Source organism: Delphinapterus leucas, chromosome 14 (genome assembly GCF_059928025.1).
Source record: "Delphinapterus leucas isolate spDelLeu-1000000601 "Yukka" chromosome 14, BTC_Dleu_Yukka2, whole genome shotgun sequence".
NCBI classification, from domain to species: domain Eukaryota; kingdom Metazoa; phylum Chordata; class Mammalia; order Artiodactyla; family Monodontidae; genus Delphinapterus; species Delphinapterus leucas.
Genome location: NC_143142.1, coordinates 77,271,315 through 77,296,548, shown reverse-complemented (window position 1 = coordinate 77,296,548; position 25,234 = coordinate 77,271,315). Strand labels below are relative to the sequence as shown.

The 25,234-nt window shown below is 45.2% G+C and overlaps 1 protein-coding gene across 1 annotated transcript in view; it reads left to right on the top strand.

Annotated features, from left to right (window-relative positions):
- The window catches only part of BCL2 (BCL2 apoptosis regulator), a 185,851-nt gene that overhangs the window by 13,916 nt on the left and 146,701 nt on the right, over positions 1-25,234 (top strand). The gene's annotated exons all lie outside the window — the stretch shown is intronic.

Below are 25,234 nucleotides of genomic sequence, written 5' to 3'. Positions count from 1 at the left end.
TGGGTTTATACTGTATTGGACTCTCTGCGCTTCCTGGACTTGATATACTATTTCCTTTCCCATGTTAGGGAAGTTTTCAACTATTATCTCTTCAAATATTTTCTCAGTCCCTTTCTTCTTCTCTTCCTCTTCTGGGACCCCTATAATTCGAATGTTGGTGCGTTTAATGTTGTCCCAGAGGTCTCTGAGACTGTCCTCAATTCTTTTCATTCTCTTTTCTTTATTCTGCTTTGTGGTAGTTATTTCCACTATTTTATTTTCCAGGTCACTTATCCATTCTTCTGCCTCAGTTATTCTGTTATTGATTCCTTCTAGAGAATTTTTAATTTCACTTACTGTGTTGTTCATCACTGTTTGTTTGCTCATTAGTTCTTCTTGGTCCTTGTTAAATGTTTCTTGTATTTTCTCCATTCTATTTCCAAGATTTTGGATCATCTTTACTATCATTACTCTGAATTCTCTTTCAGGTAGACTGCCTATTTCCTCTTCATTTGTTAGGTCTGGTGGGTTTTTACCTTGCTCCTTCATCTGCTGTGTGTTTCTCTGTCTTCTCATTTTGCTTAACTTACTGTGTTTGGAGTCTCCTTTTCTCAGGCTGCAGGTTCGTAGTTCCTACTGTTTTTGGTGTCTGCCCCCAGTGGGTAAGGTTGGTTCAGTGGGTTGTGTCGGCTTCCTGGTGGAGGGGACTGGTGCCTGTGTTCTGGTGGATGAGGCTGGATCTTGTCTTTCTGGTGGGCAGGACCGCGTCCAGTGGTGTGTTTTGGGGTGTGTGTGATCTTGTTATGATTTTAGGCAGCCTCTCTGCTAATGGGTGGGGTTGTATTCCTGTCTTGCTAGTTGTTTGGCATAGGGTGTCTATTACTGTAGTTTGCTGGTCGTTGAGTGGAGCTGGGTCTCAGCATTGAGATGGAGATCTCTGGAAGAGCTTTCACCATTTGATATTATGTGGAGCTGGGAGGTCTCTTGTGGACCAGTGTCCTGAACTCGGCTCTCCCACCTCAGTGGTACAGGCCTGACACCCTGCGGGAGCACCAAGACCCTGTCAGCCACACGGCCAGGTATGTGGGGAGTTTCTTGCCTTTGGGAAGTCTGAGGTCTTCTGCCAGCATTTAGTAGGTGTTCTGTAGGAGTTGTTCCACGTGTAGATGTATTTCTGATGTATTTGTTGGGAGGAAGGTGATCGCCACGTCTTATTCCTCCGCCATCTTGAAAGTCTCTCCTAGCTATTTTCTTTATGAATTCCTGCTGGGATATGTGTCTATCTACCTCTCTCTCTCTCTCTCTTTTTAAAGCTGAAAACTTTTAGAGTTGGTTTAGAGCTATTTTCTAACAAAATTTTAAGTATAATGTTGCACAGCCACTTACTAAATATTTAAGTGACAGTATAGGAAGAAAACGATGTGATAAGAATCTGCCTGCCAGTGCAGGGGCCCAGGTTCAAGCCCTGGCTCGGGAAGATCCCACATGCCACGGAGCAACTAAGCCCGTGTGCCACAACTACTGAGCCTGTGCTCTAGAGCCCATGAGTCACAACTACTGAGCCCGCGTGCCACAAGTACTGAAGCCTGTGCGCTTAGAGCCTGTGCTCCACAACGAGAAGCCACTGCAATGAGAAACCAGCTCACCGCAACGAAGAGTAGCCCCCGCTCACCTCAACTAGAGAGAGCGTGCATGCAGCAACAAAGACCCAATACAGCCATAAATAAACAAACAAACAAATAAATAATCCCTTCAAAAAAAAAAAGAGAAAACAATAAGAAGTCTTAATCAAGGAAAATGAGCAGTTGTTTGCAAATCTTAACCCCAAGGTGTTCCTAGCAACCAGGGCAGTGATGGGAACGGAAAGTATTATAAATATCTTGTTATTTTGTAGAGCATGCACACTACCTTTTTCCATTGAGAAAATGTTTATTGAGGGCCTACTATGTGCAAAGCTCTATGCCAGATGTTTCACTTGAGTGAAAAATGTGGACTTTAACCTTTGCCTCTAAGGAACTTGCCTAGCAATAGTGAGACTAAGACAAGTACTGTGTAAAGTGCTGTAATCCTTTACACACTTTAGTGGACAGAGCGATCCAGGCCAGCTAGAAGGGGATCTGGAAGAGCTTTATGCAGGAGATAATAGTTGGGAGATATGGGGAGAGGGCATTCCAGGTAGCTGGGCTGGAGAGCAGGCAGGAATGCATGAGGCGTTGCTGGGGTCTGAGAGATCTCTGGTGAGATAAGACTGGCCCTAAGTTGAGAGGTTGGTGTTTAACTTGGTAGATGTTAAAAGGATATCGAAAGGATTCTGAGACAAGGTGGGATGTGTGGGCTTGTGGAAGATTGACAATGACTGAGGCTGGACAGTGGGAGGCCAGGCAGGAAGTTAGATCCATGGCAGTGGGGGAATGGGGACAGGTGTGGGGGGCTGGTGGAGAAGTGGACCCAAAGGACTGAGAACAGATTGAACGTGAGAAATGAGGGAGGGAAAGAAGCAGAGGACACAAGTTCAAAACCCAGCTGGCTCAAAAAATGATACTGTCCTTCAGAGAGAAAGGAAAGATAAGAACAATGACTGTTTTGTGGGATACACGTGATGAACTTAATTTGGACATTTTCAGCTTGAGCTCCCAATAGGATATCCAAGTGGAAATGCCCAACAGCAGTTGGTCTTAAGGATCTAGAAGAGAGAAGTTGGGGCAGGAATACCCTATGCCTTTTCCCCAGACCATGTAGATTTCCCATTTTCCTCTTTATTTCCAAAAGTGGTCCTAGCTGCCCCTGCTGATTCTGCCTTCTTTTATTACTGCTGTTTCTACACCGCCTTTCCCCCAAAGTCCTCTGAGGACTTCTGTGGATTGAATGAAGGTGAATTAACTTGAAGTTTTACTGTTCAGAGCTTGGTTCCCCACAACCAGTTTGCCTACTTAAAAGATAATTCACCTTGAGTCAGATTAGTGTCGTTTCAGCCTCCTAATAGTGTCCTCCCTTTGTAGGGGTCTTAAACAGTCAAGGTTTTCTCTTTCACTGACACTTCCTTACTTAATAAAATAGTCCTGGGACTTCCCTGGCGGTCCAGTGGTAAAGACTCCGAGGTTCCACTGCAGGGGGCGTGGGTTCGATCCCTGGTCGGGGAACTAAGATCCCACATGCCGAGTGCCGCCGCCAAAAAATAAATTAATTTAAAAAAATAGTCCTCATATTACATTTAACCTGCACCCAGCATAGTAGATAATAGGTGCACAGAATGATTGTTGATTGAATAAATGGATTATGATCACTTTGGAAATCAAACTCACCCTAACCAACTAATGTCCCACCCCACTTATTAAATAGAGTATGTGTCCCACTCTATAACATCCCATTATAGGGACATATGTGTTCCAAATGTCCCATCCCACTGATCCATTAATACTTAGTAGCAATGAACAAAGAAAAATACCTGAAGTGTTTTGATTTCATCCTTCACCATTGAATTGAAAAAGTTTGTCATTCATACCTGAAAAGGAATCTTCTAGATGTTGTTTTATAATAAACATTCAACTTTCATGAAAGTCCTTAATGCTAATGTTAGAGACTAGCCCATTGATTGTCACATTGTTTCTGTTTATACAAAAAATACGTGCACACAGTCTGCATATATGTGTGCAGTTGCTCTCAATTCTCGTGTTTCTCGTCTCAGGCCCAGTTCAGACAGTCAAAGTCTTGACATCTAAAATTATTCATTATTTTTTTATCTTATCATTAAAAATAGCAGGGCTTGTTCATGGTTCTCACAGTGGAGACAAAGTGGTTTTTCCTCTCTTATTATTGTTGTAGCTAAAGTATAAAAGAACTATAGCATAAAAGTCACAAGGATAAATGGTCCCCTAGTTATTCTCCCCTAAAAACAAGCAGCCATTACAAGGTGGGAGTCGGTGCAGCTCAGCATTCCCAGAAGAAAGAGAACCTAGGATTTCATTTCTGCAGACACTGACCAACAAGAAGACCACCAAGGGTGGCACGGAGCAAACCACTGTCCTGGCAGCTTTGGACTAAGTTCTCTGTTCTGGTTGAAGCAAGCATCACAGCCTTTTTGTGGTTAAGAACTGGTGGAATTTGCATTTTGAGAATCCTCGTTCCTTGGCATGAAGCAAACTCAAAAGCATCGTTGCTCATCATTTGTCATCTGTTGGAGAAAGATTGTATGATTTGTTTACTTGTAATGAAGCTTGACCATACTTCTCCAGGGGCTTTTTCAAAAGAGGGATGTGTCAGCTTACAGATCTGTCCCCATGAATGAAACCACAAGCAAATTCTCTTTTCTCCCCCATCTTCCATTCTTCCCTGTCGTTTCTTCCGTGGCCATCTGTGCATTATGTTACCACTGCCAGACCCTCTTCAAGTGGCTTATCTATGAGTGAATTCAGAAACTTCAGATTATAAAGGACACCCAGATAATTGGCCCGTTCTCCAAAGTATCTGTCCCCTATGCTGCTGCCAGATTCCTTCTTAATGAATCCATCCAGTGACAGTGGGATTCTTGAGCTCCTCCGGATCCGTGAGAAAATGAGCTTCCCTGCTTTGTAACAGCTTGCGGCTCAGGGGAAAAAAAATGACAGCCATTGCACAAGTTTCCTTTGAATGTAGTTTTCTTTCCCATAAATGATACTTTGAGAATACACTTAAGGGGTTATTAGTTTTCTATTTCATGCTTGGCCTGTGTGTGAGAATAACACAAGCTGTCACTGCAAATCAGTAGCTAAACACGCTTTGTCCGGTTAATGTGAGCATTTAATATTTGGCTCAATTAAAAATTAACTGATGAAAGTACATGTCAAATGGAATTTGAAAATACCTTTTGTAGGGAATATTGAAAGGGCATGGCCAATGAGTAAATTAGTGGTTTTCAAATGTGGAACTTTGGGGAAATTTAATACGAGTTGAGACACTTGACTCTTCCTTCAAAGCTCTCTACCTGTTTGGCTCGGAATGAAGTTGAAAAAGATGTCCTCGTTCATATTAGGAAGGACCCACTTGCATCTCTGTGTTTTCCGGAAAATCGTTGCTCTGTGTGTGTGTTGGATCACACAGTTAAAGCAGACAGAACAGGAGATGGGTTATTCCTTTATCGCGCACATTTTTCCCCATTGGCTGCATGCTGTAGGCCAGCCTGGGGAGGTGAGAGCTGCAGAGAGCTGGCTTGCAGTCTTGGCGGGGTGGAGTTCATGAAACAGCAACTGCAGAAGAGTGGGGTTGGGGTAGGGGTTGGGGAGGGGGGAAGCTGGGGGGTGAAGAAGTGCAACCCCAGTCGGGGCATTTATTAGAGTCAGGGAAGTTTTCCCAGGAAAGGGAGCTGAGGCCTGGAGGATGGGCTGGAAGTAACCTAGGGATGTGGGGAGGAGGGGCAGAGACGGCCCGCAGACAGAACACGGAGAACAAAGGCCAGAGGCAAGAAAGCACGTGCGGAGCTGCAGGGACGGGGAGGCCCAGCCTGGCTGGCACGGGGAGTGCCAGCGAGGGGATCAGAAAGGTGAGGCTGGAGTTGTACCACCACGGCGGGCTTTATTCTACAAAGGTCACTCTGGCTCCACGTGCTTAAGGATACTGGTGATGTTAGCGGCAGGTGGGAGGTTAGCTCAGGAAACGAGCAGACACGTGTTCCTGGTGAAGAGGCACGGTAGCGAGGAGGGAAGGGCATTGCTGGGTTTGAGCGATGATTAGGACTGGAGTGGAGAGGTTCTTAGGAAGATGCAGTGGTTGACCGAATGCTTCAAAGCGTTGCTCATTTCTTCTTCAGTTACAGCGGTCTTTCTTCTCTCATTGCTTTGAAAAGAATACGGTCAACGTTCTGGTTATAGAAGAGGTTTTTTTTTTTTTTTTTAATGGAAATGCATTTCTTTTTTTAATTAATTTATTTTATTTTACTTTTGGCTGTGTTGGGTCTTCGTTTCTGTGCGAGGGCTTTCTCTAGTTGCGGCGAGCGGGGGCCACTCTTCATCGCGGTGCGCGGGCCTCTCACTATCACGGCCTCTCTTGTTGGGGAGCACAGGCTCCAGATGCGCAGGCTCAGTAGTTGTGGCTCACGGGCCCAGTTGCTCCGCGGCACGTGGGATCTTCCCAGACCAGGCCTCGAACCCGTGTCCCCTGCATTGGCAGGCAGATTCTCAACCACTGAGCCACCAGGGAAGCCCTAGAAGAGTATTTTTTAAATTTGCCATTCTCTTAAATTAACGCTGCCTGGTTGAAAACTTAATTTTATTGGAATTCACATTGCAATGAATCTTCATTAACAAAGGTGTATTTGAAGAAAGAATTCAGTTATGAAAGGCAGTTTCCATAGAATTATTTTCCAGGCGAAAACATTACAACAGTAGTCTCTTGCCTTGATGGAGGATTTTAAAGTTTCTGAAGGAATTCGGATCTCTTGGCCCATTTGATTTTCACAAAACTCTAGGTAAGGCCGGTATTATTGATATGTTCCCACTTCTCTCTGCCTTCCTCTTCCCACATTCTTTTTGTTATTTGTCTATTCACACGTGAAGAGAAAACTTGGACTAACAAAGCTATGTGAGAGCCAGTAAGTCAAGAGAAGCGGGAATTCGGTGCCAGACTCCAGGATATTTCTTTATACTGTGGTGCTTCTCAGGGTGTGTTTTCATAAGGACACTGATTCCTCAATAGAAACCTAATCAGGTATATCTAATTTTTATCTTTATCTCTTTATCTCAAACATTTTCAGGAGAATTAAAATGTAGTCTGGCTTTTCAGGTTATTTTCCTTCCTTTGATACAGTTTTGAGATGTGTTTTGTGTTAACGGCAGAGGGACATCTAACTGTTTGCCATGTGATGCCCTTGGATGGGCTCGTGCGCTGGGCGCACTTGACCTTGAAACTCCTTCTAAGGGGACAGTAGTGTGGTGGATGTGAGAATTTGCTAAAACTCGACGTGAGGGTTCTAGAGAACAGCCCCTTTCAGCAGGGGGCAAGTGGAATTATATATAAACGATTGTTTCTGATTATTGGCATCTAACTAGCAATCTATGTTTTTATTTACTTTTAAGATCGGGCTCCTGTCTTTAGGTAACCAACGTAAATTTGGTGAGTGAAGTGGTTTTTGAACTGAAAAAGTGGTGGAGCTTTCATCAGTAGGATTTCCTCAGTTCCTAAAGGGCATGTGGCTTATGTATTAGTTCAGCTTCATTCATTCAACAAATAATTGTAAGAGTGCTGGGGCTATAACAGAAAACAGAACAGCTGTGGACTGCCTCTCATACCTCGTGTGAATCCAGCATTGTGGGGAGGTCAGAACAGTAAACAGGCAAATAATTAACAGTGTAATATTGGGGCTACAACATAACAAAAACAGGGGAATTCGATACAAGAGTGTGATGGGGCAATATTAACTTCTCATATTTGTTCTGAGGTTCTTCTAGTAGTATCGCAACTTACCCAGAGGAGGTTGAAGGGCTTTTTAAAAATGAATAGCTGAAAACATAGTGTTCTGCCTTAAAATTAATATATTAGTATGATACAGCCCGTACATCAGTTTAAAATGGGTTACCATGTTCAGTATAGGATTAAAGAAGACCTACTATTTGGGCTCACATGTTTGGAGCACTTTCCGCATTACCCCTACTGACCCTACCAGATCCCCATTCCCGTTTCCCACAGTGTTGGTCATTGGCTCAGTCACTGACAGTCAGGAGGAAGGAAGGAAACTAACATTAACTGAACCCCCAATATGTGCCACACTCTGGGTTTAACAATTTTATGAATAGAAGATTATTTGACCCCAGTAACCTCCCCCGAGGGTAGGAAGTGGAATTACTGATGAGGAAACAGAGGTTCTGCAAAGTCAAGTCACTCTGCCTAGTAAGAGGCAAAACCAGATGCTTTTTTAGGCCATCCAAGTGGTCATTGATGTCCTCTGAAACTTTGAGAAATTTTTGAAAATTTAAAACAGAAACCTATGAAAAATAACAATTTGATGCATGTGACTTTTGGGTTTCTTTTGTGTCTTTTTAGGAAGCCAATTAGCCGTCTTTACTTTAGTAACTAGGAGGTGAAATCTTTCACTACATGGACTTTTTAGAGTTCTTTTATAGTTAAAAAGAAAAGAGAGAGACACACACACAGAAACAAAATGTTTCTGTCTCTCTCCTCTTTGGCTCCAATAGTCTGTATAAATAGCCTTTGAAAAAATAAGTAGTAATCACTGCTTCATACCAAGACCAGACACCTGATTCAGAAACTCTCCCCGGGGTCAGTGTGTGTGTGTTGGAATAACAAACCCACAGTGCTTTCCTGGTTCAAGAGAAATGAGCTCACTGTCCAACTGTAACCTGCCTAATGCCTTAATCAAAAGTGGGAAAAGTCTGCGGTTTTACCCTGGTGTGATCCTCGGCCCTTCACTGTTCTTATTTTAGGCATGACCTTCGTGTTTTTTTCCAAGAGTCCAGAGGAGGAATGACATGTTACTCCAGTTTATAAGATGACGATGTATCTGTTTTTATATTTAGCTGTAAATTTTATTCTACTCATAAACAAACCCACCTTCAGCAACCACGTTGCATCAAGGGACCGTTCTTTCCATCCCCCTTGGTTTAATTTGGGTACATTTGGCCTAGAACAGCACAGTATTTCCATCATAACATTTGAGCAGGGTCTGCAGGGCTCAGGGAGTGTCCTCATGGGCCAGGAAACTATTTTCTTAAAAGAAACTTAAACACCAAATTCTGACAAGATAGGAAACTCTTACCAGGCTCCTTATTAAGCAATCTCTTTTTTCCCCTGCAGTCTCATTAATTTTTATATCTCTTGGTGTTATTAAACACATATAGATGGAATATTTACTTTTAGGCTCATGTGCAGAATGAAGTAGCTCAAATTCAGGAGGGAAAAAAAAACTGTTTTAAGAGGTTTGTTTAATAAAGCATATATGAATTTAAAAATTAAACATTTCTCCCAGGCACAACACGTATAACTTTTAGAGTAGAACTTCATGGTGTTTCATAAGAAAGCAAAAAAAGGAAGGGGAATTATTATTCAGGCAGAGGGACAACAGTAACCTTTCATTAAGCGAGACAGAGTTCAACACCAAACTCCCCAAACCCTGGGTTCTGTGTTCACTGAACTGAAACCCCACCAGCTATACCCTCTCTCTTCTATGGACCAGACTGCTTTAAAAATATTGGTCCAATATAACCTAAAATGTTTCATAACCCAACAGTATAATATTGAAAAGGATGCCTTATGTATCTTTTACAAATCCTTAAGATTATTAGGATCTTTGCTCTTCTCACAGCTACATACGTGACCCTGGGGTTTTCTGGCTTGATCTCAGGACAAGAGAAAGGTTTGGAATCTGTGCCCAGGATGGGCTGGTTGGTATCCGGTGTGAAGAGAAAGCCCTCCTTTCCTCTGTCCCAGTTCTCCCTGGGCTTATTCATAGTGTCCACATGGAAATAAAGAGTGCCCCTTTGTCACCAGCATTGTCATTTGTGAATAAAAGGCCTTGATGACCGCAAAGTCCATTAACGCCTTCAGAGATCTCTGTTTAAGCGATTCTGGTAATCCTCAATCCAGCTAGAAACGAGGAAGTAATTTCAACCTCTGCTATGCAGAAGGATGTCACAAGGTTCACGTGCTAAATTAAAGGTCACATCCATTACTCATAAGAGTGTGGCCATTCTTAACAGGTTTGCTTCAAATATATGTGTGTGTGTGTGTGTGTGTGTGTGTATCTAGTGACAAAACATATATAACTAAAATTTCTCAAATAAGTGGAATCATACTTGTCCTTTTGTGTCTGGTTTATTTCACCTAATGTAATGTTTTCAGGGTTTATCCCTTGTTTTCAAGGCTATCCCTGTTATAGCGTGTGTGGGAATTTCATTTCTTTCTAAGGCTGAATAACTTTCCACCCGATTCCAAAAATACACTTTCTCACGAAATTAGTTATCATTTTTCCACAGCCAATAGAAAGTGCAAATAGAGTCAATTAGTACTGAGCTGGCAGAGGAGGCCAGCAAATTATTAAATTATTTTAAGAGTCTGATCGTAAGAAATAGGATAACAACGCTATTAAGACTAGCCCACGAACTAAAAAACACAGCCATGTGAGGCCCCTCTGTGTGGGGCAGACGGTAATGAAGATCTCAGCCGCCCTCGAGGTTAGCAGTGGGGTGTAAGCAGGGGACAGTCTTACTTATTCCTAAGGATGCTGCTGACTCATCAAGACAGGCTTATTTTCCGTAGGAAGCGTTAGAGAGTTCAGGGAAAGTGGGTAATAAGTTTCAGAAGTGTCTCCATTCCAAATGGTTAAAAATTTTTTAAAAGTTTAGGCTTCAGTCATCTGAAAAATCCACTTAAGTGAAATGATTAATTCCAGAGGATGAAAGAGAGGAAGCAAAGCAATAGTAGTGTGAAAAAAATTAAGTTAAAAATAGACCAAAAGACCTTAAATGATATTTACCTTCCTTTTCTTCTCCTAGCTCACTTTTTTGAGTGGAGAATTAATAGGAACTTGACCCAAGTGGATATGGATACTGTGATTTCTGGGGGAATTTGTGCTGTGTTGCTCTACCTACATTTTCCTCACTGTGAACACATCACACTGTTTGCATATTTAGAGTAGCCGCATGACATGCAGAGTGGCTCATATGAGGAGCTGCCTTAACTCTGAGCATCTGACTCAGGACTTCAGTCTGAAACCATCTTACAATAACACGTGGTCCTTTGTTCATTTCACATTCTCTGTGCCTGCTAGGCATCTGGACATGATCTCTGGCCTTGTGGAGGGCAGTCTCCTGGGGAGGCAGACACACAAACGAATATGGAAATCCAGTGAATTTTTTCCTAAGAAAGTTAAGGATGGCTTCACAGAGGAAGAGCCATTTGGTCTGGGATAAGTAAGCGCTTGCTCTGTGGACAATGGGAAAGGCTACCACGGGCAAATCAACAGAGTCAGGGAAGGGTGTGACAGGCTAGGCAGTGGTACAGAGGTCAGCGTGACCGGAATAGAGGTGTTATGGGGTGGAGTGAAGGAGGTGAAGCTGAGGGACAGTTGAGGCTGACTCGCCAAGGCCCTGAGTGTCTCCCTAAGGAACTGAGATTTGATCTTTCATGCCGTGGAGAGCCGGTGAAGGTTTCTAGCAGGGTGGTGGTGGTGGTGGTGGTGGTGGTGTGTGTGTGTTGTGGGGAGGCAGCAGGGAGGCAGATGGGAAGATGGGGTGGGTGTCCATCTTGTGATGGAGCTGGGCACCTGCCCCTGCACACGTGCCCCATCTTCCCACTGAGATGGGACAACCGTGCCAGTCATTTCAAAGGTAGAGTCAGCGAGGTTCATAGGAGTTGAGGAGTATGGATGCGACTTGACCATCACTGAATACTCAGGGCTTAGCCCAGGACAAGCACAGAGTAGGTGCCCAGTAATGCCAGCTGACTGACTGCATGGACAGCTGCCCGTGTGGACCTACTACGCAGTACCAGCAGCATTAACGGGGTGCCCCAGCTATACTCGTGATAAAGCAGATGTTCCTAGGATGCCTGCTCCGTGCCAGACACTTGCTAAATGTTCTGTCTACGTTAACGCATTTATTTCTTCTGACAGTCGGAGGAGGCTGGTGCGGTTTTGTCCTTTGTCTCGCAGATGAGGCTTGGAGAGGTGACTAACTACAGTTGCTTTGGTGGTTGAGCTGGGCTTTGAACCCAGGCGTCCATGGAGTACTTGGTGCTCTTCCTCACGACTCTCTGTCACCTCCCTTCTTCTGCAGTTTCCAGAAAGCTGCTTCTATCACGGCCCCAGAAGTGATGATTCGGGCCAAATGTAACCCGCGGCAGGATGCGGAGAAGCCTGTTTAGGAAACCATTTATCTCCCGTAGACGTAGACATACCATCTGAGATGACCTTAGTAGAAGTAACAGTGCAATAATAGCGCCACAGTCTTTTCCCTGGCATAAGAAACCCCTTTTGTAATGAAAATGGAATTTCTCTGGGAAATCGTCCTAGAAAGAGATAGGCAGCTGAAATAAAATAACAGAAATGTTAAATAGTATCAAATTGTTTTCCGGGTGTTTTCCCCTCGACACTTGCCTGCCCAGTTGTGTCATTTACTTTGTTCACTTGCCACCTGCAGCCTGGGCCCCTCGGTCCCAAAGGAAGGGAGACCAGTGTGTGCGTCCAGAGTCGCTCCTTTACCTCGAGAGTGCCCTCCATACACCTGGCTGAAGCGAGAACGGGGCCATTAGGGTCAACACTGCTTTCGGGGTGGCAGCCTGTGGTTTTCTGGAATGAAGGGTGGTGAGTTCGGTTTCCCCGGTGGCCCACGAGCCAGAATCTGAGCTCCACGACGTTCAGGTGTGTGTGCCTGCCTGGATCAATACAACCCCAGCAGAGGCTGTGTTTTCAGGCCACAGGTCAGAGTCATAGAATATAAACTCTTGTCATAACAAAGGAGGCAGCAGCCAGATTACATCTCAGAGTTCCTTCACTCGTGTACACCAGAGGCCACTGATTTCCGTGGCAGTGTGGGGAAGGAGTACATTTTTATGCTGATTCTAACTGGGGGTCTGTCCTGTTCTCCCACCCTCATAAATAGTGATAAAGCATGGTGGCTAGCGCAGCGTGGAGGAAGCACAGCCTGGAAAGCCAGCCAAGCTCTCTTGGCTCCAACTTTATGCAAATTTGCTTAACAGGATGCAAATGATTTCGCAGGAATATGGGACCCAGGGATAAGTGCTCATCTGTTCTCAGCCCTCTCCCTGGGCTTTTAGCAGTGGCCGCTTTAGAGGCAAGGACAAGTCTGCAGTGAGGCTGGTTAAAGACAGTTCGGGAAGCAAGGGCTCACAACATCGGTAGAGACCTCGCCTGGCATTTCGTCCCGAGTAGCAGCGTTTCCTCTGGCAGCCTGAGAACCAAGACTTCCATGTTGTGAGAACAGGAAAAGGTCAACACAGGCTAATGCCTTTTATTTGTTTATCTTTTGGCCACACCAGTCAGTATGCGGGATCTTAATTCCCTGACCAGGGATTGAACCCGGGTCCCTGGCAATGGAAGCGCGGAGTCCTAACCACTGGACTGCTAGGGGTTTCCCAGACTAATGCCTTTTAAAGCCCTTTATTCTTCCTCTCACCCCAAAGATGTTCCATGATCCCAGTATACATCCCATCATTTACGCATCCCACACATTGACTCACTACAAGACAGTGTGCTAGGCACTGATCAAAGGCTCACGTGAGCCGTCAAAGTGTGGAACCCAAATACCGTGTCTAAAATCTGCCCCTGTACCGTCCAGTTTGGTAGCACTAGCCACAGGTGGCTACGGGGCACGTGAAATGTGCCCAGTCCGAACTGAGATGTGATTGGAGTATAAAGTACACAGCAGGTTTCAAAGACTTAGTATGAAAAGATGAATGCAAATATTCATTAGTCATTTTTCTGTTAATTGCGTGTTGAAATGATAATATTTTGGATATATTGGTTGGAATAAAATATATTCAGTGTGGCTACTAGTAAATTGAAAATGACGTACGGGGCTCACATTATATTTTTATTGGACGCAGTGGTCTAGACTGCTAACTGTTTATTCCACAGTGTGGTCCCTTCTGATCCCCAGATTTGGATGTTATCATAGAAGAGGGTAGAAAGACTTTTTCTTTTCTCACAGATGGAGTGCAGCATAGACAGTTTCGTGGCACGTTGTGTAACTTCACCAAGTACTTTCACACCGAGGTTCTAGTTGATCCCATTGTCGGTCCACTGAGGTAGGGAGGGAAGGCCTGGCCACGCTTATTTTATAGGTGAGTATTTTTCAAGTATAATTTCAATCAAGTATAATTTCAGACTTTTGACTTATAGTCCAATGCCGGTAAGAAATAAAATTACCCATGGAAATATTTACTTGTGTTTCTATACCAAAGATAATAGAGTGGGGTCCAATTTAGAAGTACATATGTGTGTGTCTGTGTATGTAAATGGACACGGGAATATCCTGCAACCTAACACGATGCTTTAATCAGAGGTTGTAGCTGATATTCAATGGAAAGATTTGACTCATGTTGAATTTTTGCATCCGTCAGGGCAGGGTCAGGGGAGGGTTAGGCCATGTTGTCATGACAAGGAGCTCTTTTCTTCTGATGGAAGTCAGCTGTTGCCATGGTCAGCTATTGTCCTGTCAAACTCCTGTCAGCACGAAGCAGGGTTGGCGGATCTCACAAGTCAGGAAGGTCTGAGATTGAGTTCAGCCATTCACAGGATGGAAGGACAGTCATCCATGGGGTGGAAGGGCAAAGCAGGACCCTGGACTAAAGAGGCAAGGGATGAGATCCAGGAAGTCACATCTGAGGTATTTTACTCTCAACACTTCGAACAGCAAACATGCGGGGTTTTTCCTTACACCAACGAGTAATTATCAGAATCTCTGGACATCAGCGAGGCATCCTGCACTTTAGTTCAATTTGGACACTGACCACCTGGAGTTAGCATCCGATCCCACACGTTAAGGGCTCAGTCCCGCAAGACTGCCTGACTTTAGATACCAGTTGAAAGTCTGGCCACCCAAGGGTTCCTATAACTCCTTCCTCATGCTCGATAATTTGTTAGGATGGCTCACAGGACTCAAGAATACACTTTACTTACTGTGACTGGTTGGTTATAAAAGATACAACTCAGGAACAGCCAAATGGAAGAGATGCATAGGGCAAGGTATGGAGGAAGGGCTGTGGACCTTCCATGCCCTCTCTGGCTGTGCCACCTGCCAGCGCCTCAGTACCCTCACCAATCTGGAAATTCTCGGAACCCCGTAGTTTAGGGGTTTTAATGGAGGTTTCATTATGTAGACATGATTGATCAAATCATTGGCCATTGGTGACTAACTCCATCTCCAGCTCCTCCCCTTTCCCTGGGAGGTCGGGGGTTCCAACCCCCTAATCATGCCTTGGCCTTTCTGGTGACCAGCCTCCATCCTGAAGTGATCTAGGGGCCCCAGCCATCTCATTAGCAGACAAAAGACACTCATCACTGGAGATTCTAAGGGTCTTAGAAGCTCTTGTGTCAGGAACTGGGGACTAAGGCCAAATATTATAACAGAAGCTCCTCTCACCCCATCACTCAGGAAGTGACAAGGATTTTAGGAGCTCTGTGCCAGGAACTGGAGACAAGACCAAATACCTATTTCTTATTATGTCACAATGTCACACACCCAATATGGACAAAGGATGGAGAGGTACACTTCTAGGGAAGAAAAGAGGAGCTGTCAAGGTCAAGAGCAGGAGGTGGGTATGGCCAGTGAGATTAGTGCAGTATTGAGGGCACTTAGGGCCAAGGGTCTTGCGTTGTATCCTCCCCGTCTTCCCAGGAACCTGCTGTTTGTGTGAGTCACACACTACTCTGAGTTTCAGTTTCTTCATCTGCAAACCAGGGAGTTGGGTTAGAGGGTCGTTCACTAAACTTTGGTGATTCTATGGGTTTTGAAGGCCAGAGAATCAGCAGGTATAGTATTAACAAGCTATCCGTCATAGCACAGGGGTTTGGTTTCTACCGCTGTTCTTCCTTTTGTCTAATATACTTGGGGCCACTGAGATCCATGGCAAATACAGTCCTTGGTCTGGACCATTCATTTGGCCCCGAATAAGATGGGTTGAGTCTAGGGTTACCTTACAACCGTGGCCAGTACACACGTTTTGTAGTGGAATAGCTAAAAACATGTATACTTATTTGTCTTTCTTGGCCGTCTGTGTTCTCCTCCTGATACTTTCTGTGATTTATAATTATTTCTCGTCTCATATCTTGAGAGTCTAGTGTTACACAGGTAGCCGTTTTCCCACATGGATCATAGGCTTTAGTTAATCACTGCTGTTCTCTGTCTGCAACTATTTTCTCTACCCTCTACTTCCTGTGAATTAAAAAGCTTCTGGGCCACAGATGAACACCGTAAGAATTTAACTACATTTTCTTCGCAGAGACGATATTTCAATTGCTTAGTAGGTGTGGGAGACAAAAGCCCTTGGGTCTCGAGATAGCTTTGTATTTTTTGAGCACAGCTCCAGGGTCACATCCTTCCCCCCCCCCCGCCCCCCCGGAGGGCCCCAGCCGTCTCTCCTACCTCATCTACTCTGCTCAGCACTGAGAAGCCTGGCACGGTTTCTGTTGGAATGAAAAGATTGGCTGAGCCGCCCTAGACAACAGTCCCGCAAAACACTGTGGCAGAAGGTTTGGTCTACATACCAAGGCAGCCAGCGTATTAATTGCATTCTCTGTGATCACAAAAAAGGCGCTGAATTATTCTCTTCATGCTTTAAGAATGACAGGCTTTTGCTCTGCCAGCTCTAAGCATCACGGTATCACATGGAAAGGAGATGTTAGATTTGACTTAAAAAAGTGTAGACTTGACGATCTCTGGTCGGCAGGCAGCTTGTTCTTAAAAAAGACGTAAAGTTGAACTGTTCCATAACTGGTACCTGTAGAAGGTTAGGAGCCAGGTGAGGAAGGGTTTCCATGAATTGACGTGAGCTACGAAAGCGTTTCCCATTTTGAAATCTTAAAATTCTGAAGTGGGACTTTTCGGGTTGCCTTGCTACAGTTGAATCCCATTCTCCTTTGTGCTTGTGTGTGAACAGAAGAAAAGTGGTCCAGGTGATTTCCCTGTGTACTTATCTTCCCCCAGGCCCTGTACAAACACACTCGTGCGTGTTCCGAATCTCCAGGGTCCTCCAGACGCCGTGCCTTTACCTGCTGCGGCTCCTTTGAGCCCCGTGTCCCCTCTGCTGGGAGCATCCCCTTGTTCACAGCCCACACTCACGAGGCCTCCGCCACCCCACGCCCACGCGTTTTCTTCCTGGTCACTCTCATCTCTGAACCTGTCGAGGCTTTTTCGCTAAGAGCCGTTTGTGATGATTGAACTCTGTTGGGAGGAGAGTAGAGAAAGCAGGTGTCAGCCCGTGTAGTGGGGGTTTTCCTACGCTGAAAATTGTTATTCTGTGCAGCACCCCGCCCTCCCTTCTCAACCCCCAAAAAAGAGAAGTAGAGCGCTGATGTTCGGGGTTTGAGTATGTTTTGGTTTAAAATGTTCAGTGGATCAGAGAATATTTCATTCTGGGCAGTGCGGCCCAGAGAAGTATTTTGATTTCCTCTGATTAAACTTTTTCTTCTCTTCCTTCCTATCTCTGCGGCTCGTGTACTGTCTTGCAGGGCAGAGGGGTGGGGGGAGGGGGATGGCCACTGAGAGCCTGGCTTGGCCCTGATGGGAGGAGGGGTGGGTCCGACCAGGGGTTGGCGTCAGCTCGTGCGCATGTCACATGTTCACGGGAGTCTTGGAGTTCAGCATGACTCTTCTTTTCGGAACTTCCCCATCAGAGCATACCTCCAACCAAAGGGAGGCTCCAGCAGCCACCAGGTTGTGGTATGAGAGCCACTGTGGACATTACTCGTTACGTGCAACAGGAGGGAGATGCCCAGGGCCTGAGAGTCTTCTGTCTGGGGGCCCACTTGCCTACTGCATGCGGTAGAGCTTGTTCTTCTCTCCTAGTGCGTGGTGTGAGAGGGCGCTTCACTCAGTAGAGCCTTCTGCAACAGAAACCTTTTCTGACAGTCCTTCCCCCCACCTACACACACCTCTTTCACTCACAGAATCACCCAGAACTTTTAAGCCAACCCTCAGTGGTGTGTCTTGTGGCTGAAGAACCATTCATTCAAGACACTGGTGAAAATGGTTCTGTCTTTGCTTTCTTTCAAAGACCATTCTATTTGCTGCCCATGTAGCGAGCACCTGCTGGGTGCCACACGTCTATGTGTGAGCCCCGCTCTTTATTATCAGACTGCAAATCCCAACCTAGAATTGTATATGTAAGTGCAATATAGGAAGTCTGGATTATTTATTACATATATTGCACAATCTAGAATTTTCTAAAACTTTTTTTTTTGTTTGTTTCAATGTTCACCTTAACCGATTAGATTGCCATTCTTTCATATCTAGGAAAACCATAAAATTTATTGTCCAAGCTGACATACTTCTGAGAGTGAAAAGAGGTATTAGGAATTATTACTGTGGGATATCAGGGTAAACTGGGATGGTCCCAGGCAAACTGGCACCTATAGTAATAACACTGGGCATATCCATCTTTTTAAGGATTGGACATGATTATTTTTTCCTGTTTTGTGCTGAGTCCTTCCAGCATTTTTCCGAAAACCAAATGAACTGTTTAATAGGTTTCTGCGTCCTTATAAATCACCTTCCAAACTTATTCACTGGAACTACTGTAGCTGATCTGTTCAGTCTTTTACTAGGTCTTATCCGGACACTGCATTTCCACCCTCACGATGCAGCCACCTCGCATTTTCCCACTGCATTGCTCCCCTGTGAGCTCAGCACTGCTTTAAAGTGGCTTCTAGCCTTCTTGGACTGTAATTGAACTTCCTTCCCATGGGATTCATCTCTTATACAAATCCACTTCTTTGTTTAGGAGTCTAAGAATAGGAGGAAGAGACATAAGCTAGACTCTGTGTCTAACTGTTTCAGTAAGGTTGTCTTCCACCTTTCCTACATGAGAAAGGAATGCATCTGAAAAATCCTTTCAGCAGTTTTTTTTCTGTTTTACTAAGGGGGAAAAAAAGAATACTCATGAGTACCCCAGGACCTTGTTAGTGTGACAAAAAGGGTTCCAAACATACTAAGTAGTTCCGAGACTGTTTGCGTGTCTTTGTGCTGTTGAACCTGCCCCTACTTGCCCTTTTACAGGTTGGGATAGATATTCTTTGATTTAAATTGCAAACTCCAAGGGGCTCTGTTTGTCTCACTTTCTGTGGATGATGCCCAGCGCAGGGCCGTGAATCCATATCACTGTTGGTTTCCAGTGCTAATGATGATCTGTTGAAGAGCGTCAAGCCCTATGTGACAGTAGCTGCCCAGCTAGGTAATGTTCCCATCAACACCGTTCTGTGAGTCTTTGATAAGAATGAGTGAGGACTTTTTGAAAAATGTAGAAATTTTCTTTTGTAACCACAAACTTGCATCTGCCCAGTCAAAATAATAATACATTTAGGGAGCAATTTAGAGATTCTTTCAACGAATAAAGAAGAATGGAAACCAAACCAACATGCCCCAAGAATTTGATACTGGAAGAAAATCAGCTTCATCCTAAGTAACTCTTGTGAAAACCTTATCCAGTTTTTTGCTTTTTTGCACTTTTCAATCTGCAGCTCAAGTAGGCCACAGGAGAAGGATGGCGTACCTTCAAAGAGCCTGTTGGGTTGGCTAAGTTCTTTGTATTCGTGGAAAACAGCTGTGGGTGCCGATGGTAGGAGTCGGGCTTTTGTTCCGCGCGAAGGTGGGAAGGTTTGCTCTTGAGACGCTTCGCTATTCTGTGGAGGAGGAGTTGGCAGATGTTGAGCTGCCTTATCAACATCTTCGAGGTGTTTGATATGTGTTGCTAATTACCTGGGAAAGAGAGGTGGGCGGGATGACAGTGGGAGGAGGAAAGAAACATTCATCCTACATGCTACTCTCACATCTTCTCTTGCTTTTGTGTCTGTGCTGTGGCAGATTAAATGAATTGGGTTATTTGTTTCCATTGCCTTCCACCAAGTAGAAGTACTGGTATAAGCCCTACGTTACATTTTTCCCTGCCGACTGAAGCGTGAATGAAGTCTGTGAAAGGAGAGCTGTCCAGAGCAATGGGTTATATTTCCCTCCTTCCCTCATGCTCTCTCAAGCGAAATGCCAGCAGTGGGGTTTACTTTTTTTTTTTTTTTTTTTTGCGGTACGCGGGCCTCTCACTGTTGTGGCCTCTCCCGTTGCGGAGCACAGGCTCCGGACGCGCAGGCTCAGCGGCCATGGTTCATGGGCCCAGCCGCTCCGCGGCATGTGGGATCCTCCCGGACCGGGGTACGAACCCGTGTCCCCTGCATCGGCAGGTGGACTCTCAACCACTGCGCCACCAGGGAAGCCCAGCAGTGGAGTTTAGCCTGAGCTTTGTCAGAAAGAACTGCAGCTCTCGCCCTTCTTATCAATGAGGTGTTGAGGTGTTTTCTTTATTTCAAGTTAAAAACGAGTTTTAGGAATTCTCTTTTGCTTTGAAAAACGTGTTCTGGAGGAAAATGTTGAGTAAATGGTCTGGAAGGTCCCTTCATACTGCTTACCTTGACACAGCTCTGCGTGTCAGTCTCTCTCTCTCTCTTTTTTTGACTCTTGCGAGCGACCTCCATCCCCGCAGCTTGAATATCACCCATATGCAGCTGCTTCTCAGATGGGTATTTCCGCAAACTCCAGTTCTGCTTATATAGTATTTCCTGATGCACCTTTCCACCTGGATTTCCTGTTGGCAGCTCACATGTTACGTGTAATCAAAATATTTCATTCAGGACTAAGCTCACCGTTATCCCTTCGACACCTTTCTTGGGCTCAGTGATTTCTCTTCAGTTGACCGCTGTTCTCTTGGTCTCCCAGGCGCAAAGCAGAGGCTGCATCTTCCTGCCTCTTCTGCTCACTCACTACGAAGTTCCTCACTCATCTTGCGCCCCTAATTCGTGCCCAGGCAATTCTGTTAACCCGCTTCAGTTTCTCCTTACTGCAGTTTATCTTATGCTTTGTAACAGATTTGATCAAAATTCTTCCCTGATTAAAAAAAAAAAAAAGGCTCCTCCTCTCCTCCAAGATAAAGGATTCTGCTGCTGAAGAACCTTTTAATTGTGACATTTCAGCATTCAGCAGCCCCTGCTGCTCTTGAGCAAGATTTCCTACTCCTTAAACCCATCCTGTCTTCTAGGCTCTGGGCATTATCTTTTCCTGCTATTTTTACATCCCAGAAGGCTCTGCTTCCACCCAAGTTTTCCCGAAAGTCTCTATCCCTTCAGGCTCAGACCTCCTGGAGGAAGGTGACCCCACCGACTTCTGCATCTCTACTACCTCCTTCCAGCCTTTGTTGTGACTCCCTTCAAAGCTTTGTGAGATGTTCTCTGATATGGCTTTGATATACAAACATTCGCTATCTTTTCTTTCTTCCTTGCTGAGGTCGTAAACCTGTTGATGTCTTCTGCGTTTCTGTATCCACAACGTTGCCTAAAACTAGTCTTGTACCTGGAATGATATTTGCTGAACGAATGAATGAACAAATGAAGTATAGTAGCTTTGCCATCTCTTATTTAAGACCTGTTTACTTCTCTCTATGCTTCATTCATTCTTTCAACAATCATAAATTGAGAACCTGAGCAAAACAAAGATCCCTGCCCAGAAGTTGCTTACATTCTAGCTTCTTCCTAGAACAAGCCATCCTTGAATTCACCGTCCTCCTCTCTTGAAGAAACAGGAAGCAGTCATTTTAAATGTGATTAACTTTATAGTTTGTTGTTCTGTGATTAAACTTGGTTTCCAAGCACATTATGCCTTCTTGGTCGTTTGCAGCTTTGAGGATCTGGTTCTTAAAATTGGTTCCGTATCCCAGTGGCTGTAAGGATGTTGAAAACTCTCCTTCTTTTCCCCGCCTTCCTGTGAAATCGAGTCATTTTGCAAATTGCTCTGAAACAGTGACAGAGGTCTCCTAGATTTCAGTCTTGTCTGCAGCACTGAAACTCTTGCTAGGCTGCTGCCGGTTTACTAGTAGCAAGTCAGTGTTCATCTTCCTTTGGCTATTTGCTACATCTTATAAAACAAAAGCAGAAATAAAACAGCAGTGAACTATATCCTGGCATCAATACAATGGAAAGCAACTGGTTTTCAAAGTTTGATCTGTATGTTATAGATGAGGAGGAAAAGACTGTTGTGTGGGTCCATGAAAATAGGGTAGTGTTAATGGCAAGTGCATTAATGGAGAATGTGCCTAAAATCTGGATTGGATCAGGACAACTCTATTTGTGATTTTCAATGACCGTGGGTCACACACTCACAAACTCAGACTACTCTAAAGTGCGTTTTCATGTAGGACTTTATAGTCATGAGTTCTTTTTTTATTGTAACTGCAGTGAAACTGTATTTGTGGAGAGAGATTGCTTTCAATGCCAAAACCCAACAGTTTGGTTTTCAAATTCCTGAAAACTAAAAAAAGAAATCTTGGTGACATCAATGTTCCAAATTCAAAATATCCACGAGTGGACTCATTAACTTCCTCCTTGAAGCCACTGTTCCGTCTCTGTTCTGTCTGCTGAATGATATCACTGTCCACCCAGACAGAGCCCAAACCCTTAAGTCACTTTCAGCTCAGTTTTCTCATCTGTAAGGTAGAGCTTTCCTGGAGGTAGATCTTTCTCTTAAGATCCTTTCCAGCTCTAAATCCCTGTACATCTGTAGTTCTGTGATTCCTTTTTATACGTATGCTCCACGCTTTTGAATCCCACCTCTGAAATCTCTCTCACCTAAGTCCGCCCACCCCCTCTTTTTTTTTTTTTTTTTTTTAAATCCTGCTACTGCTGTGACTTAACTTCTCATTACTTCTTGACTATTCTGTAATCTCTCAGCTGGTTTCCTTGTCATTTTTTAAAAAATAATTTTTAAATCGACATACAGTAAAATTCACTTCTGTGTATAGTTGGTGATTTTTGACAGATGGATAGAGACGTGGCCCCCACCATAATCAGGACGCAGAACAGTTTCCTCACCCCTAAAAAAAACTGTCTCATGCTGCCCCTTACAGTCAAACCCTCCCCCACCCTTAGCCCCTGGCAACCACGGACTCTTCTCCATCCCTTTTCCAAAATGTCATATAAATTGGTCTTTCTCTCTTTGAGCGCCTGTTCCCAGCGCATCCCTTCTTTTCATCAATGCCGTATCTTCCTAAAATACATCTCTGCCCTAGACCTCGAGAAATCCTTAATTTCTCTGAGCTTCCATTTCCTCGTGACAGGGCAAGAGTATAAAATGACTAGCCTGAAGAATTCTAATACTTTCTATGAAGGTTGGCTCCTGACGAAGACCCTTTGTCTTGCTAGTTTTTTGGTTTTTTTTTTTGGTGATAAACGGAACAAAAGTTTTATTTTTATGGACACTCATGGAAAATCATATTGTCCTCCTAATTTGAGTGACTGTTGCGGAGGCCAGAAACGCAGTTAAGTTGCTCTGAGTAAGAAATGGTGCCCTGGAGCTACTGGGGTAGAAGAAACAGAGGGACAGATGGAAGCAGCTACCCATGGGCAGCAGACCAGACCGCTGGGGGCAGTGATGTCTGCAGAGGAAGTTGAGGATGAGTGTCATGGAGTGTGCAGGTCATCTCCCGGTGTCCTCAGGACCCCTTTGTTAGAGACCTACATTCCCTCGAGTCCCCCAGAGCTGTCGGGGTGCCTTTTGAATGGGTCTTCATATTGAGAAGGGAGTCAGGGGACCCAGGTCTACAACGGGAGCAGTAACATCCACTGCACAGGGTTAGCATGAAGGTATCAGGGTGTAGTGAGTGGGCGCCGTGCCTGGCCGACTTTGGATGCCAAGGAAATGTTGACCCTCTCCCCACAGTTCTGTGCCATCTCCCACCTGTCCTGCCCCTCTTCCCCAAATTGCCCCAAATCCCAGATAACTCTTTAGCTTGGTGGACAGGGACCTCCTGGACTGACCTCCTGGGCTGGCACCAGGTCTCCTCCCAGCTCACCTCTCTCTCCTCTGCTTCCTGCCCCGATCTCATGCTCCAACTGCGTTCACCTCCATTTTGATGAATCCTCTCCCCGCTTCAATCCGAATTAATCTCTCTTTTGTCTACATTCTTTCTCTGTTTTTATAAAGTACACAGGTTTTGTATCATAGTTATTCATCTATGTCTCTCTCCTCCCTCTTGAGCTGTGTAAAAGGGTCTCAATTCATGGCTGATGAAGTTAATTCCTAAATAATCACAGCAACTTTGAGAATAGTGAAAGGAAAGTAAGGCATTTTTTCCCCCCATTGCGCTCCCATTTTTATGTTCAAGTAGCAGGCCCGTGATGGGGCAGGCTGTACTTTTACAGATTCCCTGCAGTTGTGAGTACTTCAGGCGGTCTGCTTTCAAAGAGCTGTCCTACGGTCAGAGCTCCTCAGGTGACCCTTTAATGTGCCCAAGATTAGGACACAGTCCAGGGAGACCCAGAGAAATAAGGGTATCCTTGCACTGACAAAGCCAGGCAGGCTGCTCTTGCAGAAGGTTGGGGGAGAAGGCCCCCTTAGGGCTTTGGGAACCTGAAGCCACGGCCCCTGCCCCTACATCCCCGTCCAGTCGTGTGTGTGCTGTCAAATTTAAGTTGCCAGCAGAAGGCAGCGAACGCAGAGATGTGCTTGCTAAGGACGTTGAGTGGGTGACCTTCCAGTATCTCCCAAGCCCGTGCTGAGATACAGAGCACCCCCATACACACACACACTCACCCTCCGTGTAAACTGGTACCACCTTCACTTCACTGTCTCCCCAGACACCATGAGCCTGTCTGTGAAACCCAAGCTCAGGATTGCGTTCCTGGGTAAGAGCCGTAGCACATGGCTGACATATGTTCAGTCTGCGGCCCACACAGGCCTCTAGAATACTTCTCCCATCCAGTGCCTCAGCATCAATTACCCATCTCGTATTTGCATATGTTCTGTTTCCCAAGATTGTGGGGAGGATACAGTCTGCAGCTGCCTCCCACCCAGATCAGCTCCAGCGAAGACCATGCATCCTCGGGGAAGTGTCAGGGGAATCGCAAGGGCCTCTTCCCACTCTGGGGCTCAATTCCAGAGGTCAGCCAGAGAGAGAAGGCAGCAAAACAGAGACCCCCCTCCCCGACATGTCTCTTCCTACCCCACCCATCTCCAGGGCAATGGTCTCCAGTGGCGAAGAACAACCCTCCTTCCTTGCCAGGGGAGCTGAATACACACGGCTCTTGGATGAATGAGAAGTTCCCCTAGTGATCTTTATTCTTCCATTTAAAAAGAATCCTTGCTCCAGCCTCCTTCCCTCCAGCAGCTCACAGAAGCCCCACCTCAGTCCCTGGGGTGGTATAGCTGCAGGTGAGCTGGCCATGGTGAACTCTGAAAGACAGAGCGGGGCGGGGAGCCTGGGCTGAGAGACCTCTGGAGGCGCCTTCCTTAGGTATGCTCTGCAGCCTCCTGCCAGAAACACCTTCCCCTTTTTTCCTGACGTCTACACTCGCTGGAGTGGAGTCTGAGGGGAGCCAGCCCCTGTATCCTTCTAGGATTCTCATAGTCTGGAGCCAGAGCTGCTTAAACCTAACTTGGGCCTGGTGGGGGAGGAGGGTAGTTTTGAGTAAACACTCACATTTCTCCCCTCCTTCACCCGGAATACACTGCAACCAAAAATTTAATCAAGATGCCCCCATGCCATTTTGAAACCAGAT